At 41.5% G+C, this 18200-nt stretch overlaps 1 protein-coding gene across 4 annotated transcripts in view; it reads right to left on the bottom strand.

Annotated features, from left to right (window-relative positions):
• Positions 1–18200, bottom strand: part of SNTG1 (syntrophin gamma 1) — a 339536-nt gene that overhangs the window by 165135 nt on the left and 156201 nt on the right. For all 4 annotated transcript variants that reach the window (XM_089517284.1, XM_089517286.1, XM_089517285.1 and 1 more), the window contains exon 2: positions 8652–8733. The gene's annotated coding sequence lies outside the window, so the exon portion shown is untranslated. The remainder of the gene's footprint in view (positions 1–8651; positions 8734–18200) is intronic.

The raw sequence follows: 18200 nt of genomic DNA, 5'->3' as shown, positions 1-18200 counted from the left end.
TTTAGGGAAGTAAACATAAGGCACTCTCCCCCAAATTCCCTCGAGTTTGTAAGGTTGAGCAAAACCCCCATGTCTACCCTAAAAAGGCACGTTCTTTCACAAATCCAGGTCCTTTGACCTGTCTAAGCTGATCCAGAGTCTGACCTTTCACTACAAAGAGGTACCAATGGTGTGCACCAAATAGTTCTTTAACCCCATATGGGCCAGTGTTTAAAGACCTCCAAAGGAGGAGACTCCACCACTCTCTGAGGGAGTATGTTCCACTGTCTAACAGCTCTTACTGCCAAAAAGTTCTTCCTAATGTTGAGGTGGAATCTCTTTTCCTGTAGCTTTCATCCATTGCTCTGTGTCCTGATCTGTGGAGCAGCAGAAAACAAAGCTTGCTCCATCCTCAACATGACACCTCTTCAAATATTTAAACAGAGCTATCATATCGTCTCTTAATCTTCTCCAGGCTAAACATACCCAGCTTTCTAAGTCACTCCTCAGGGGACATGGTTTTCCAGACCTTTCCAACCAAAGACCCTAAAACCGAAACCCCCCCAGAAAATAAGCAAACAAAACAACAAAAGGGTTCTGGCAAAAACTATAAGGGAATAACAGCACCCTGGAGCAAAAAAAAAAAAAAAAAAAAAAAACAATGTAATGTCTAAAAGGGTAAAATTACCCACTGGAAGATCTGTAAATGCTAAGGGTGAATAGAATATTAAAAATACAAAACCAGAGAAAGTGAACCCTGGTGAAAAGCCAATAAAACCACAGAAAGGGTGAAGAAAAGCCCCCTCTATTTTTTTCTTTTGGCAATTATAAACAATTCTAATAATAAAAACTAAAAGGCCAGACGCGTTTCGACCTACGTCTTCTTCAGTGGCCTGTCAATGTTTAAAAACCACCTTTCTTAAAAAAAAAAAAAAAAATTACTGAACTGTCAAGTACTGGCCTACTAAATATATTCTGAAGATGGTCTTTAAGTGCATCCCACTGAAGATACACAAATTTTGCAGACATTTAAATTGGGCATGGTATCTACTTTGCATCTGATGAAGAAGACTAATCGGAGAGCATGTCATAAAATAATTAGTCTTCAAGGTAGCATATGAGTAATAAGAAAAACAAAATTCCTGTCCAGATAATATAAATTTACCCTTCTTGTAGTTCCTTGACTACATTACCTAAGTCACACATCACATGTCACAAGCAAAAGTTTCTTCCTTAAAGTCATGAACACATGGAGATAGGGAGTATATTTTTTTCTTTCTGGTCTACCATGCTTGTTTCAGATTAGATTATTTCTTATTTTCAGATTTTTTGATTAGAAATATGAACACACATAAAACTGAATCCTTGATAATATCAGACTATACTCTGGTTTGTATTGAACTGCACTTTTCTAATGTTCCTAAAACCCTTTAGCCTCTTATGATTTAAAGTTTCACTTCTCAGTGATGAAAATTTCGTGGCTCAAATGTCAGCAGATCTGATGGAATATTTTAAAATTAATGAAGGCACTGCAAGTTCATATGCTATTGAGTGAGAAGCATGTAAAGCCTACATTCAGGGTATAATAATTGCATATTCTTTTTATTAAAAAAAAAAGACTTTAAAAATTAGTGTGTGTGTCTGTGTCTATGTTTGTGCTGAAAAAGCAGCTGAAAGCTCTTGTATCTCAACTTGCTGTTTCTCCATCTGAACAACTTTATCAAGAATTAGAAAAAGTTAATTTTGAATTGAATAATATTTTCTTTAGCAAACCGAACTTACTTTAACATGTCTATGACAAGAATATTGGAAAAATGAGGAATGTCTGAACAAAATTCTGGTTTCAGCCATCAAATATTAAAGCAATAATTTGTATACCGTATACTCATCTATATGTTGAGAAATTTATACCCAAAAATTGACCCCGAAATCCTGGGCTGACTTATATAGGGGTCAATATGGTAATGCCGATGATGGCAGTTCATTCAGTGACAAACACACCCACCCACACACACACACACACACCCCTTCCTCCCCACTTTCCCTCCATGCCTGAGAATGGGCTGTTGGAAGCAAAGAGAGTGTGGGGCAATTTTTATTTGTATAGGAGCAACAGCTGATCCAGTCACAAACGCACACACTCCTTCCTCCCCACTTTCCCAAGTCCAGCATGCAGACACACACACACACTTTCTCTCCCTCCCTGCCCTAGCTCCTTTCGCATTGGCTCTCCCCCAACTGACTCTTCACCCGTGCCGCCTCCTCACCTTCTATGAGAAGACAAGCTGGCAGCTTCAGACAACTGTGGATGGGCCAGCAGTAAACAGCTTCCATTCCTCGGAGACTCTACTGTAAAAGTGGGTCTCTTCATGGGATTGAAGGGACAGAGGGTGCCTGCGACTGTTTAAGCCCTCTCCAAGGAAAAAATGGCTGCAACAAGGGCTCTTTGGTGCTTCCTCACTGCGGCAGAGAAACAGCCTCTGTCCACTGCCAGGGAAATGCTAAAGAGCCACCATGGACCCGAGGAGCCTCAAAGTTTCACCCTTGACTTATCCATGGGTCATAACAAAATCCATAACTTTGTCCCCCAAACGTGTCCTCAACTTATACATGAGATCAACTTATAGTCGAGTATATACTGTATATTGCCCACAGAAATAAATCTACAAGTTTTAGAGTTTTAAGCAGATCTTTATAGCTTCATTAATGAAATAATAAATTTTCAATAATGGAATTCACCAAAAGGATATGGAGACTTTATTTTCTCATACAATATTGACCTTAACTTGTCATATCACAGCAACAATTTCTTCCAGGACCTTTAAACTTAGAAGAATTATCAGTTTTATACCAAGTATGAAAACTGGGAAATCTCCTGGACCTGATGAGTTTCCAAATGATTAGTACAATGTTTTCTCAAGTTTGTTAGCACCACTACTGCTCCAACTTTACAAACATAACTTGGAATTTGGCACCCTCTCTTCATCATTAAATGATGCCTATATAACCCTGATACCCAAAACTGGTGGGCTGGTCCCTGTCTGGTCATCTGCTGGAAGGCAGGCCTAAGGATTCCCCCCAGGTCCAGGACTTAAAGTGAGGGCAAAGCCTCCAGGCCAACCTCAAAGGTGGTCTCCTTCCCCACCCTCATTACCACCCCCGGGTTTCAGGACTTGAGCAGATAGAGAGGAAAAACCAGGATGGTCTCAGGGTTTCCTGAATCAGGAGGAACCTCCACTGTCCACATTGCCCACTCCCAAGGCAGGCCAAACACCCATGGACAGTCTGCACCACACAGTGTCAAGCCAGACAACTCTGATATTCTTTTTGCCTTCCCCCACTTGCATGTGCATCATCACACAAACACACTGCCTGCAGCTGCCAGTTACCTCCCTCATCCTGTCCAGCTGCCATCACACTGGACACTCTGCATAACCATGTGACCAGTCACACAGTCACACAAGCAATACACTGCCCTGTACAGTGCATCAGTTCACCCTGTGACATATTGGCAAAGCACAGTCACAGAGGCCCCCCATATATTCCCCCCTTCACCCCATGGCCCCCTGCTGGACTGTCTAGTTTGTTTATGATTTTATTAAATCCATTGCACTATTGGTGACTTGCCGTGTTTGTTATCATCCCACTTCATGGCATGTGTGATGAATCAATGGTGTGATTAGTTGATGGTACATCTGGCCACTTATGCACTTGTATGCTTGACCAAAAAAAAAAAAAGTTTTTGTTTTTTTTTAAAAAAGTATGTCAAGCAATTGCACCAGTGCCTATGTGTCACCAGATGCAGGTCACATGCTCCATACTGCTTCTGTAAACCACCTGAGCCTTCTCACATTCCTGCCCCTGTGTTGGGCCCATAGGAATGCGCAATACAGTAACCTGTTTGGGGTAGCTCTAATTTCGGAGCAGCATACTATAATACAAAGGAGCTGGTGGCGAGTAATAAAACTCTAGGCAGGGGTTGGAAATTTGGTGCTTAATTATTATTGGTTTTTTTTGAGCAGTTGTGCATCTTCAGGTACTTTCTGACTTATGGTGACCCCAAGATAAACCTTTTACAGGGTTTTCTTAGCAAGATTTGTTCAAAGGAGGTTTGCTTTTGCTTTCCTCTGAGACAGAGACTGTGGCTTGCCCAAGATCACCCAGCAGGTGAGCAGGGATTTGAATCTGGGCTCCAGAGTTGCAGTGTCACAGTAAAATCTCTAAATCATGTTGGCTTCTCTCACAATCTCTTGTCATTCACACAGAGAAAGAGAGAATGGGGTTTCTGGGAGTTCACAACATCTGTTGGGTAAAGATTGCCCACTCTTGCTCTAAAGTACTGTGAACAGAGGTTTAAATCAGAACACACAACTGTTCCAAAAACAAGAGGTGAACTTCATATGACATCTTAAAACTAGATGGTGATGACAGACAGACAGACAGATGGATAATTTGCAGGTTTAGAAGTGGATTGTGACAAATTCATACTGACAGACATACTTATAGCAAAAAAATTCTTGACTAAACTAGCTTAAGTAAGGATTGTTCTTAAAAAGAGAAAAAAACAGAGCAAAATCAAATCTTTCACAAGTCTTTTTATTGCTACACCAGTGCTCTGATTCAGCATTAAAAGCGAGGTATATCCCTTTTCTGTTAGCCATTATTTCTGGGGTAGAGGAGAATGCATAAAAGTTTAAATACATTTATTTTCTTGCAATTACTGTATTCATCTTCTTTATTTTGTCATCATCCATGAATGGACTGTATGGCTCTCCATGGATAATATTAGTTTATGGACAACTGAATAACTAGAAAATTAAACACGCCAAACCATTGGTGTAGATTTTATATTATTTTTTCTCTGATCACAATCAATTATTTTTTTTTATTTAGCATATTTATTTGACTTAAAGTTAGTAAACAAAACTAAACAATTATGGTGCATTAATTTTTCATGTTGTACCCAATATCTCATGTTTTTCCAATAGCCAGAAACGGTTGAACCAAAATATTTACTTAGGAGCAAAACTTTATTAAAGCAAACCTAGGACTTTATCACACCAGGCTCTTCTCCCACTAAAATTAATTTTTGAAAACACTATGCAATGCAGACTATTTTTTCTTTATCATACCTTTGTAATCTTATTGGCAGTACAGTTTTCATTCATGCAAATCCTTTCCACACAGAACATTTGGCACTGCCCACCCAGTACCAACCAGTACTGCCCAGTGTATGCCTAATTTAACCCAGAGAGAGAGAAAGTGAGAGAGCTGTGATGTACTGCCTTTTGTGATAAAGTCCTTAGGCTGAAGTCATTTAGCCAATTTCCTGGAAGTAAGCTCCACTGAACTTAATGGAACATATTTTTCAATTGGACATAAACATGCAAAGCTTTACTTGGAAATTACACCTGTTGGCATCCTTTTAATTTTTTATAAGACATTTCAATAACAGCTTATACTATTTTGGGGGTGGAGGGTAAAGGCACTTTATCAATTTTAGCATGCCTAAAAGGCTGTGCTTAACTGTATACTCCAATACATTTCTATTCAGAAAAAAGTCTCAGTGAGCTCAATGGTCTTACTGCAAGATTGCAGTCTAAATATGTTTTTTCCTGGGGATATTTACCTGAAGGAAGTAAATTATAACTTTTAAAAGTGAATGGTATTGTATTCATCTTGATTGCCAATTTGTTTTATATTTTATTGATTCATCACATTATTCATTAATTATATTCTGCAATGCATTTAATTTCTAAAAGTAGAAATCTTTTTGCTGAAACATACAATATGAGAACATTTTGTAACCTACATCACTACTTTGCTCTTTCTGACTAAAAGAAATAAGTATGAGGATTTTGTTAACTGTATTCCTAACTAGAGGCAAGTTAATTCTGTTTTGGTGTATTGTACTGTTGCTCTGTATTTTAAAGTTAATATGAACAGATTATCTTTCTTAATATATACATTGAAAGAAAATTGCTGTGTCCTAGGTGTGAATCCACCCAAACTAAAAAGATTAGCCTATTAATAATAATATTTATTTGTATCCCGCCTCTCCCTGTATTGGATTGAGGCGGGTAACAACAAACAAAAGAACAATAAAAATATTATACAACAAGCGACAAGTAAAACATAACAAGACATATCAAATCCCAATTCCCTTTGTTTTCATTTCCATAATTATAAATAAAAAAGAGTCTCAAGAGTTTATCACACTGGGGGAAAAGACAGGAACATTGGATTGTGGAGAGTCAACCCAGGTTTTTTAGGGGTCAATTTTTAGAGTAAAATTTCTAGATTTATATATGAGTATATAATAGGGCATTTTATACACAAACACACACATATTTGTATTCTTAATGCTAAAGTATTCAACTTGCTGAACTTAATTTCTACTGCTATTATAGACACATGAACAAGCAACAGAGATTAAGCTTCAGGATGAAGGAAGGGAAAGTGTCAAAAGATACACTTGTTATAAAGAAGTATGTGACACAAAAAGTCAAAACAAACAACACCGATGTCCATCAAATGATAACCAGCATGTTAATGTCAGAAACAAATAAAATTCAATTCAAGTTACAAATAACAAAGGTTCACTAGAAGAAGAGGTCAAACATGAGGCTACATAGTGTATACATAGTGTATAAGCCTGTCATAAATGGAATGATTAAGACATTAAGATGGAGTAGAACAATTTCCCAGAAGTGTATGTGTGTGTGAGCTTACAAAATTGTTTTTAGTAATTGCTGACATTTGCATACCCTAGGGAAGTGACTGACTTCACTGTTACTGGGAGTGGCAGCATCAGGAAATGTTACAGCCACACAGAGAAAGTACATAGCAACTATGTTACATTTAAATTTAAATCATACTAAGATTCCAGGATGTCATTCCCTGCAGAAAAATCAATAGCTCTTTTTGCAGTTTGAGTAAACACTAGCATGCCTGCAAAACAAACTATATCTGAAGTACCAACACTTCTTTATGGGTGCCATATAGTTTTCAGAAGAACATCTGCACCAGCTCTTTGCTGTTGAATGGCAGAAATTTTCATACACCAGTCTTAGAAAAAGAACAATCCAACTGATCCAGATCACAATGGGAGACAACAAAAGGCGGGCAAACCAATAAAAGTCTACTGAGACTGGAAAAACCTCAAGCTGAAAATCATAAATCATGAAATTATTTTCCTTAAGATATTTGGTTGGCCTCGTCTATATCCTGCTTTAAGCAATTACAAAGAAGTAATCCTTTCTGTTTTGCATTTTTCTTGATTTTCATTTATTTCTGTATAGTTTCCAGTATATTTTAGGGACTTTCATAAACAATAAATCATACTGATGATTGAAATGATGCTGTAAATGTAACTGATCTGTCACTGCATCTTTGTCAGTTACAGGTAAAGTCTTTGGAAATATACTATTGCAATAGACTCGCTGTTCATTTGTGTCCCAAATGTACAACATTAAGCTCTTCTTGCCCATTATATCCTATGAACACTTAATCAAAGTAGATAGATGTTTGCATTATATATGGGCAGTTAAGCAGGCTCTTCTGAAAGTTGTGTCAACTATTTTATAACAATTATTTTGCAATTATTTTGTAATCATCTTGACTCACTGTAATGGGTTGTGTTTATAGAAGATTGGTGAGGAGTGTGATTGTTGGACTTCTAATTAATATTTTAGCAGTGTTATGATGCAAATCCACATATATTCTAAGATAGCGCTTAGTGGCTTATATAAAATAATTTAGCATAGGGCTGCCAGGCTGAAAATATGTACAGGGCTTCTGCAGTCCTAATCTTGTGTAGAAGAGGAAATTTCAGCAGCAGCTGTTTGTCACACAGCCAGGCAATAAACAAAACCTGCTAAAATGCCCTCTTGTACATTAAAGGTACAGGTTTCATCATCACCAGTTTTTACTCTAGCAACTTTAGATTGACAGGCCCCTTTCTCATTACTTATCCTGAAATCTCTGATAAGCCTCCTTAAAGAAGCTATGCAAAGTAGAGATGAAATAACCTAAAAATCTTTTCAGCTAGTGCTGTGCCATGCTAGCACTCCCACTTTTTCGGCAAAAGGAGGATTTTCCTATTTCCCAGCCCTTCTTGAAGTGTCCCCCTCAACCTGTGAACATCACCATAGCTTCTACAAAGCAAGCCTTACTGGGACATATAATCCCTACCTGTTGCAGTACTTCTTTCCTAGAGAAAAGATAATCAGCATCTTATATGAGATAGCTGATGGGCCCAAGAGAGAAAGAGCTCTTGTATATACCAATATAGACCAGCAGCTCCTCCTTCTGAATGAAGGGGTTTGAAATAACTTTCTTCCCTTTTACACACATAGAGTCAAGCATGTCCCACTCCCTACTACATGGCTATTGTGATTCTAGATTTGCATTTAAAAGAAAATGAATCAATACTTTTATCATTGGTTGTCTTAAAGGATACTACTCCCCTTTTTCACAAAAACAAACCAAGGGCAAAGGCCACTTTAATTACTCATCAAGTACCTCCCTAGTCTGCAAATCAGGGAAATGATACAAGCCTGCCAGCAATGAACTGGAACTAGCATCAAGCTCTATCAGATCCAAAGGTTAACTGCCAGCCCCCAAGCTGTTCTCAGGAAGATGTAGCATTGACATGATAAACTGTAACATACCACTTGAAGACTTGGTAATGCAGTGCCAAGAGGAAAACTGGTAGCCATCCACAGATTCTCTCAATCATGATTCTTCTTGATCCTTTACAAGCAAATGGAAAAGAAAAAGTAAGAAAATGAGGCATATATTACATATATAGGAGAGAAAATACAGTTTCAAGAATAAAATCATACTTAACTTTCATTGTGCCTATGGTAAATGAGAGGAGGAAATGTAGGTAAGATTTGAGTCTACACAGAGTTGTAACATTAAGAAAAAATGTGACTACATTGCCCCACAGACTTTAACACTAATATTGTGAGATGCAGTTTTGCAAACATGGTTTTGTAAAACTGTATTTCAAACTAAAATTAGAATTACTACAATTTATAACAAGAATTACTACAATTATTTTGTAATCATCTTGACTCACTGTAATGGGTTGTGTTTATAGAAGATTGGTGAGGAGTGTGATTGTTGGACTTCTAATTAATCTTTTAGCAATGATGACAATAATACCTAGTATTATTGTCATCATTGCTAGCCTGGACTGAGTATTAGTGAGGGGGCAGGGAAGAAATTTCATAGAATCATAGAAAAAGAAAGCACAAATCATAACTTTTGAAATGAGATCTGCATTGGCTTGTTGTAGCATAAAGCAACAGGTCTAAGTATTAAATAACTCATCTCCTATCCAATAAATAATTCCAACTCCCTAAATGCCTACTGGGGCAAACCCTAGAGTGACTATGTAGAATCCAAAAGGGCTCAAGCCATTCTGTGGTTTCCAGATCACCTGGGAGTGGCATGTCCCAATAACCCCTGGACTAAGCCAGACCTCAGGGGATCTTACAGAAAACTGCAGACCTGGATCCTGGCCTAGAACATGCTACCACATCCATTAAGCTGTGGCAAAATTAAGATGGACAAACTCCCTGGTGATATAAAACAAATGTGGGTTGACCAGAGAAAGCAAGGGAGGGTACATGGAAAGGTGTCCAGTGACCAAGTGCTGAAGCCACAGTAAGGGAGACTTTTATATTCCTTTCAGGCAGGCCAGAGGGAATCCTCTCAGAAACCTACACAAATGACAATGGATTCTACGGAAAGAAACAGCATTGAAGGAAATGGTCGATCCCTGCCACCTGCTCTATTTTAGACAAGCAAATGAGCCTCCATGGTAAGTCAGTGGCTCTTACTTATCGTTATTGTTCTTTAGCACATGAAGATACTGTATTTTTACTGAAATGGAAATGATACACCCTGCACATAGATTTGAGAACTAGAAAAGACTGCATAGATCATGAAAAACCATGCACTGTTAATGAAATGGGAGTACCATTATATTTGTCCCGATGAATACTCAGGAAAAGGTACAATTAGAATAGAATACAGAGAAACAAAATAGTTCCCAGTTTGGAAACAAAAGGGGAGGGGGTCAGACAAGACTACAGAAGATTAACATAAATTCAACCTAAATGATGAGGAAATTGAAATAGTTAAAGATTTTACGGGTGGCATGCCTATAAATGCTATAACAAAAATGAAGCAAAGATTTCAAGGACCACACAATTACAGAAGAAGCTGTCTATTAAGAGTATGGCTAAAATATAAAAATACATTTTACAAGAAAATATCACATTGGACCTCTCCACATGAGGCATTTATAAAATTCTCTAAAAGAGAAGATTGAAATTGGTTGAAATACCACGACTTAATAAAGTGAGACGATACAAAATCAAGATTAAAAACTGATTCTGAATTGGAGGCAGAAGGGGAGGAAAAGTCAGTGATTCTTTTATCGTGTTGCAACATGTCAAAGTTGACTCAAGGACAGTTAACAACAACAACAAAGGCAGTGAGGAAAAGAAGGGGTAATGGGATTATATGTAAGACAGCACGCACCTTAAAAATTGCATTTTGTTCTGGGGTTTTTTTTTTTTCTAAGCTTAAGGCAACATTAACTGCTCTGGAGTATTTGCACACATCAGAATAAACAATAATTCAACCCAACCCAGACCTTCATAATATTAGTATGGTTTTCTCCAAAAGATCCATGCTAACCATTCAGAAGAACAATATTTAAACAGTTTGAAGGGAATTTGTCCTTGTAATCCTGTGATAAAACTGGGGCCAATAATTCAATTAACAAATGTCAAGAGGCAGGGCAACATGACAACAAACCAACAATTTCTGAATTAGCCTCCCAGTATTATCTGGCCCCCAAATATCTCTTTATGCACTAACCTATATCTTTGTGCACTAACAACCATCATTAAAATTGGACCTGCAACTTCATTTCTATACACAAGGATTTGTAATTTATATTGACATCCTCACATACCAATGGCATATATATATCTGTACCTGGCTTCCACTCCACCAAATGGCTCCGAGGAAGTAGACTGAAGTCTACAAAAGCTCATGCTGTCAATTTCTTTCTTTCATTTAGTCTCAAAGGTGCTACAAGATCTTTCTATGTACTACTTACCCACCCATATAGTTATGACTTTCAATCAGACATCTGTCCCAAACAGACTGACTCAAATGAGTAAATTCTTTTGGCAAGCACATTATATCAAAACTGTCAGGGTTTTCAAAGATGAAGTGAATTGTGACCTTTTTAAAAGGAAAATAGCAAACATACATAACCCTGTAAATAAAAGATGGGAGAACCTAGATAGTAACCACATCCAGGATGAAGGATTTACCCCAAGGGAGGAACTTAAGACATAAAACAAGACTTGCAAGCCAAAATATAGATAATCTCCCAAGGTGGGCACCGGTATCTGAGGCAGAGATAAGAACGTTATAGATCATCTAAGAATGGGGAAGACTCCAGGAAAGATTTAATACTTTCAGAAGCCATCAAAATAATTTAAAATTTTGGGCCCTTATTTTGGCATCTTTCTTTACCTGCATTGACAACTATAGTAGAGCACCTAAGGATGGGGGCTTGCTATCATTGTACCCATATATAAAAAAGGAAAGCAGAATGATTCTGGCAGTTATAGACCAATTAGTCTCCTCAACACAATCAGCCAGCTGTATGCAAGACACTTACAGTGGAAATGCAAAGACTGGATGGAACAATCCCTAAAGTTGGCTTTAGGGAAGGCCGATCCACCATAGACCAGTGCCTTGTACTTCAACCAATGTGTCAGTGCCTTGTACTCCAACACCCCACCAAAAAGCATGCCACCTGCAACACAGTCTCTCTTTGTGTTGCCTTTATAGACTTCAAAACAGCTTTTGACTCTGTATTTAGAAACCAAACTATGGAAAAAACTGGAGACTTCCTTGACTGACCAACATCTACTATACCTAATTGATATGCTGCATGAAGGGACCTTACTCAAAGTGAGATAACCCCCAGGGTCATCTCACTAATGCCATTGCCACTGAGAAGGGTGCCAAGCAAGGTTGCATTCTAGCTCCACTCTTGTTCAACTTTTACATCGATGACATGGTGGGTCATCTCGACAACACAAATTTCCTTCCTCTAAAGCTAGGGGGAAGGCATATCTCTGCTCTGCTTTATGTGGATGATGCAGCAGTAATTTCAATAGCACCTATTGGTCTAAAAAGAGCACTAAGAACACTAACACAGTATTTCAAAGAGGATTAGCTAGAAGTTAACTACTGAAGAACTAAAATCATGGCATTTGCTAAAAGGCCTAAGAACCAAAACTGGATTATAGATGGTCACAAGATTGAACAGGTATCCTGCTTCAAATAATTTTTCACAGTAGTGTAGCAGAAATGTGCATGGGGACTAATCTGTTTTCAGAAAGCTGGAAACAAGTATTTGAGTTTTTTGAGAAAAAAATGGGGATTAATATCAACTACTTTGTTAAAGAATTGGTGATGGGTAAACAAGGTGCAGTTCAGATGTGTAATAAAACCATTACAAATTGTTTGAATAGAAAAATAGAAGCAAACAGGAAATATTAGAGCAACGACAAATGGATTAAATATTATTATATGAGGTTCTTTTTTCTTCTTCAAATGATTGCTCTGTAAAACTAAATTTTGATAATTAAAATTTATAGTGGAAAGGCAAAACCTTCGGGAGTGGAAACCTTGCACCAGTTTCAAGGAAAGTAACAAATTGGTGAAGAAGAAAAATATAGAAGAGTGATAATAGTGCAAGAAGGAAAATTAAGGAAGACAATACAGGATCCAGAGACCATAGATAGCAGGTATCCAACGGCAAGCAGGAAGGTTCTTTTAAGTTTTGTTCCAAGTTTATTTTGGATATATGGAATGTATGATAAGCTTTTACGCTGTCTATATAGTTAAATGTTTTGTTAGATGTTTTGTGTAATATGTTTGTCTGTTTGTCTAATTTTAATAATAAAAATTTAAAAAAAACTATAGCTAAGTTAGAGAGGAGCAATTAGGGCTCAAACAGACAGGTCAAAATAATGCTGCTTTGGGTCACTTTGGAGGTATGCTGTTTAAAATGATGCACGTGCCTTAAGAGGCCGGAAGCTGCACCAAAGCCACACTTCAGTCCTAAGGGCTGGAGCACAAGTATAGATTCAGACTGAAGCCTGAAATGCAGCTATGTTTTGCTAAAAATTGGATTAGCAACTTAGCTGAGGTTCCTATACAACATAGCCTATAATAGCATATAAATATTACCACTGAGTTATTTGTTGAGGTGGGGATAATTACTTGCTATTCTATCCCTAGTCATTGCTATTAAATAAACAGAGATTATTTGCCATCTCTGTTGCTTGGTTTTTTAATTTACTGGGGTTTTAAATACCTAGCTATTTTTTTAAATGGAGGCTCGCACTTATTCAAGCCCCATAGGCTTGAAGGGGGCGCACCTCAGGCATGCGTGCCATTGTAAATAGCACAGGTCGCCCCTCTGCATATTCAAGGACATGGATCTCAGATCCACGAGTTGGGAGGGGTAACTGCACAATATAATAAAATTTGGTGTGTTTTAATATGTATGACAACAGTCATACTGAGAATAAAGTATTCCAGCCTGAGTTAACTGTGCTAACTTCCTGAGGATCCTCACAACTAAATGTTTTCTTGATGTTTTATTTATTTATTGGAGCAAATGTTTTGAATTTAATTTCCTGGCAGGCAGCATTTCAGATGCAGCAAGTCTCATCCATACTACATGAAAGAAAGCCAGAGGGCTATGTGTGGCAGCTTCCCTGGGCACTTAGACTTGCAGTCTAATGGGTAGGAGACTGCAGTGCCTAGCAGTTCCCCTGTCAACTGTAAAGCTTTGAAGTAAATGAAAGGATTTCTTCCTCTTTCAGTATGCTGCTATATGCTCCACTTATCTGCAGTAAGATCTGGCATTATGTATTAATTCCACTTTTATCACAGGAATCAAAGAGAGAAAAGGTTTATTGTACAATGGACAAAAATAAAAAAAAAATAAAATATTAATAGCTCTACATTTAATAATAATAATAATAAATAAATAAAATTTTTATTTGTATACCGCCCTTCCATCAGATCAGGGCGGTTCACAACAGTTAAAACACAATAAACAAACACATTAAAATCATACGTCATAACAATATTACAAAAGCATAAAAACAAAAGGCCCCAGGTTAGCCAATCCCGTTGCCAGTGCGGCGGGGGGAGGCCTATAGGACCTTATTCAGGGAATGCAGTCCTGAACAGGAAGGTCTTAAGATCCCGTCTGAATTGGGCCAGGGAGGTAGCTAAGCGGAGCTCTGTGGGCAGCGTGTTCCAAAGGGCTGGGGCGGCGATGGAAAAAGTCCTCCTGGTAGTAGAGACAAGCCTCGCCCCGGGAACCCTAAGTAGTTGCTGCCCAGATGTTCTGAGGGTGCGGGACGGAATATATGGGGAGAGGCGGTCCTTCAGGTATCCTGGGCCCAAGCCATTTAGGGCTTTATAGGTCAACACCAACACCTTATATTGCGCCCGGAAGCGAATGGGCAGCCAATGGAGATCTTTTAATACCGGTGTTATATGGCTGGCCCTGGACGTACCAGTGACCAGCCTGGCTGCCATGTTCTGCACCATTTGAAACTTCCGGGTTTGGTATAAGGGTTGCCCCATGTAGAGTACATTGCAGAAATCCAGTCTCGAGGTTACCAGGGCGTGTACTACAGTTTCAAGGTCCCTCTGAGCCAGGTATGGGCGCAGCTGGCGAATGAGCCGAAGCTGATGACAAGTGCTCTTGACCGTCGCATTCACCTGAGCAGTCAGGTGAAGGGACGAGTCAAGGAGCACCCCCAGACTGCGCACGGAGTCCTTCACAGGGAGCGTGACCCCGTTCAGGACAGGTGGAACCACCGCCATTCCTGGACCAGGGGAACCTATCACGAGTACCTCCGTTTTCCCTGGATTCAGCCTGAGTCGGTTTTCCCTCATCCAGCCCATTACTGACTCCAGACAGGCCACGAGAGGAGAGACGCCATCCTCAGTCACTGCATCAGTCGGAGACATAGAGAAAATAATTTGGGTGTCATCAGCGTACTGATAACCCCGCACCCCATGTCTCCGGATGATCTCTCCCAGTGGTTTCATGTAAATGTTAAATAGCATGGGAGACAGAATGGCTCCTTGAGGGACCCCAGTTTTAAGGGCCCTCTCATCGGAGCACACGTCTCCCAGCTGCACCATCTGGGACCTTCTGGAGACGTAGGACCGGAACCACTGGAGCGCAGTGCCCCCGATACCCACCTCTGCCAGGCGCCCCAGAAGGATACCATGGTCTATGGTATCGAAAGCCGCTGAGATGTCCAAGAGCACCAACAGGGACACGCTTCCCCTGTCGATGCCCAGACGGAGATCATCGACCAAGGCGACCATGGCCGTCTCAACCCCGTAACCCGCCCGAATGTCATATAATTAAATATGTGGCCCAACCAATCCAGACACTTCTTTAATTTGCTTATATAACCAATGATTTTAGTTCAGCTATTTGCCATCAAAAAGGTCTATGCCATTAGAGAAGAGATGTATTAGAAAGGGACATTAAATTCTATAAGATTCTATAAGATGAAGAGAAATAAAGTCCCAACAATGTATTCACTCTTATGAGACACATAGGCGGGATACAGACGGGCAGGAGAAGACGTCTTGGAGGTGTATTCTGCTGAATACGGAGCCTCCAGACCGCCCGCCCCGGGGACGTGCTTCAGGTGTCGGGGCTTCCACACGGGGGGCAGTGAAGACGCCTCACCTGGGTCCGTTTCGGACCCGTAGCTTCTATACCGCCGCCTCGGAGGACGCCGCAAAGAAAGGGGCAGCTTCCGCATGGGCGGCCCAAACCGCGGCTTTTTTTTTCTTTTGCCGGCTGGCGGATGCGCAGCTGCGCAGCTGCAGCACTAAGCAGCGGCGGCAGAAAGCCTATGGGCACATTTAAAGCGCCCAAGCCCCTTTAAAACTTTTTTCCCCGCCCTGCCCAAGAACAAAGGTGGCAGAGGAGAACGTGGTGCCCATCCTGGCATCATGTGTCATTCTGCACAACATCTGTGAGACCAAGGGCAGGGTCCTGGATGAGGGCATGCGATATAGGCGCCGTTTTGTGCTGCCCACCCTGGGAGCAATCACGGCGGATGAAGAGGATGCCAAGAAGGCAGCAGGGGAGACTGTGAGGAATGCCCTGGCAGATTTTTTTCTGACAAGGAGAATCTGAAGGATGGCTCCTGTGCCATCATCTGTGATGTCAGAGTGCAATGTTCTGTAATAGCATAAGCACATGAATAAATGTATCCCATTATCTACAGTTTGAGTCTGCCTATCATTCCTGATCTGTGCTGTGGGCATGTTTTGCCACATGCCTGAGGGGGACACACACAAACACACACACACAAAAGGTCTCCTGGCGCCTGTTTTCCTGGGTCAAAAAGATACATCAGCTACAAATGCCAATTGCCCCTTTGACAATGTATCAATCCCCCTCAAATTCAAGCTTTCTTAATGGCCCATTTGAATGTATCAATAGGGCACCCAGAGAGCATCTATTGGGGGAGAGATTCAAACTGCTCCTCTGAAAGCTTTCATTGGCCTAGGACCACCTTGGCCTAACAGCCCTGAGCCGCAGGTGCCCATATATACCCGTGCGCAACTGTGCAAGACCCCAGGATGGCGATCAACATGGCAGAGCCACGCAGGAGGGTCCCAATCCGCATGGCCTACTGGACCGATGAGGAGGTCGGGATCCTCCTGGACTCCCTGATGCCACAGGCAGCCGCTCGAAGGGTGATGGCCAGCACCAACAAGCTGAACCGGGGGTATTTTCTCCAGGCGTCCCGTGCCCTCGAAGAGCGAGGGTTTCGAAGAAAGATGCATCAGTGCAGAGTAAAGTTTAAAACTCTGAAGGCATCTTTCTTCGAAACCCTCGAAGACTTCGGGGAGCACCCCCCAGTTGACAGGCGGCCACCATTCTTTGAGCGGCTGAAGGACCTGTGGATCAGGGGAGATCGGCCCAGACCAGAAGATCGCCGTCCTCCAGGTAAGCCAGAGCTCTTGCCATGCCCTGTCCTACCCTCCTTGACCCTTCCCTTGCCCTCCTCTCCTTCCTGCATGGTGCCAATGCCATCCCTCCTCTTCCCTTCTGCAGGCGTGCGGCCGAGGCGGAGGCGGAGGCGGAGGGAGGGAGGGCACCGTGCCAGGTCGCCCTCTCCACCATCCTCGGGGGATGAGGATGTCCCCGAGGGTGGGCCACAGCCAGGACCAGCTGCTGTGGCCCCTCCACAGCCAGAGCAGGCTCCTCTGGCGGCAGGTAGGTCCCTAGGGTGAGGGGTGGGGGTTGCCTGACTGCAGCCCCCACGACACTTGTGCCCTCGTCTGCCATGCCAGCATGGTAACTTGGGCCTTTTCTTCCTCTTTTGCAGGGCTTGAAGTCCTTGCTGCTGTTGCCGCTGCCGAGGAGCCTGGCCCGAGCCGCCACCTGCCAGGGGAGCCAGGGGACTTGGCCCTCGATGCCAGGACCCTGGATCGAGTCCTCCAAGCCCGGCAGCAAGGTAAGTGCGGAGGTCAACCCAGGGAAGGGAGAGGGGGCACCCAGAAACCCTGCCTGTGGGAGTGGGTGATGGGCTCCACAGGCTGACCCTAACCATCCTCTTTCTTTTCCCCCCACAGAGAACCGGACGGAGAGGAGGTTCTCTGCGCTGGAGGAGAAGGTGGACAAGCTGGCGGAGAGAGTCTCCTCCATGGAGGAGACTCTGCAAGAGATCCTCCGCCGGCTGCCCGCCCCACCGCCTCCTCCCCCTCCTTGAAGCAGCTTCCCTCCCCTGCCCCCTCTGCCATCCCCCCTTCACCACCACCCTTTACCATCCCCCTTCCCTTTGTACATATTGTATATAGAAATTTTTTTTATTGTTGTTATTAATAAAAAATTATTTTTAAAAAAACTTGTGTGGTTCATTATGCGCAACTGCGGCAGTGTGGCTGTGAGTGTGAATGTGACAGCTTAGGCGCAACTGTGCAGTCTAAAGCTAGGCAGGAGTGCTGGGAGGTAGCAATGTCCAAACTCTGTCCTTCCAGGCGTTTGGACTTCATCTCCCAGAATCCCAGACCACAGGACAAGGTGGCTGGGGATTCTGGGAGATGAA

Source organism: Sceloporus occidentalis, unplaced genomic scaffold (genome assembly GCF_023333645.1).
Source record: "Sceloporus occidentalis isolate IW3139 unplaced genomic scaffold, rSceOcc1.0.p SCAF_3, whole genome shotgun sequence".
Taxonomy (NCBI): Eukaryota; Metazoa; Chordata; class Lepidosauria; order Squamata; family Phrynosomatidae; genus Sceloporus; species Sceloporus occidentalis.
This window is presented reverse-complemented; position numbering and strand designations above follow the sequence as displayed.